A 794-nucleotide genomic window follows, 5' to 3' on the forward strand; every position below is an offset into this window, starting at 1 on the left:
AGAATATATATATCAGTCATCTTTCTAACATTCTTTTGAGACAGGTATTTTCAAGTATTCCCCTCTTCTCTGCTTTTGTAGGTAATGTGAGCCAAAGTATGGTAGTATTAAACAGCTTGCCCCAGATTTTTTAGTAAGCAAGTGATATTTCTGCATTTGATAGTTGGTACTGCATTCCATTTTTCTCTGTCATACTTTATTTTTATTTCAAAAGATTTTTTAAAAGGCCATAAGCATTTATCTTTCTAATTTTAGCCTAATAGTAAGATTCTCACAGCATGATTGGGTAATGTTTTTCATACTTTTTTTTTTACCTGTTTTCTTAAATCTTTTCTCAAATACTTCACTCTTCCTATGACTCCATTCTTTTCATGATTCGGTGTTGTATGAGGTTAAGAACATTGGTATTCACAATTAGACACAGGCTTGAGTCTCAGCTCTGTCACTTAACCAGCTGGGAGATGTTCAGCAAATTAAGTTTTCTAAGCCCAGATTTTTTTTATTCTGTAAAATAATAATAATGCAGTTTTACCAATAGTGACAATTACTTAGGCTAACATGTGAAACAGTGCAGCGTTTGGCCCATGGTATGTGGATCAATAATGGGATTGTAAATTATTAACTTACTGCTACATACTACTATTATTCTGCAAGCTTAGGGTATCACAGTTTGATGAATTGTATAAGGGCAAGGACGCTAAAGAGATGAATTTGAAAACAAATAAAATACTCGTATAGCTGAATTGCATGAAATAGTATGGTGAAGACTTAATGTACTGCTTCTTTGTGCTTGA

At 32.9% G+C, this 794-nt stretch overlaps 1 protein-coding gene across 4 annotated transcripts in view; it reads left to right on the plus strand.

The window, feature by feature from the left end:
- Nucleotides 1-794, plus strand: part of AREL1 (apoptosis resistant E3 ubiquitin protein ligase 1) — a 40,122-nt gene that overhangs the window by 13,861 nt on the left and 25,467 nt on the right. The gene's annotated exons all lie outside the window — the stretch shown is intronic.

The sequence above is a fragment of the Pteropus vampyrus genome, unplaced genomic scaffold (genome assembly GCF_000151845.1).
Source record: "Pteropus vampyrus isolate Shadow unplaced genomic scaffold, Pvam_2.0 Scaffold177, whole genome shotgun sequence".
Taxonomy (NCBI): domain Eukaryota; kingdom Metazoa; phylum Chordata; class Mammalia; order Chiroptera; family Pteropodidae; genus Pteropus; species Pteropus vampyrus.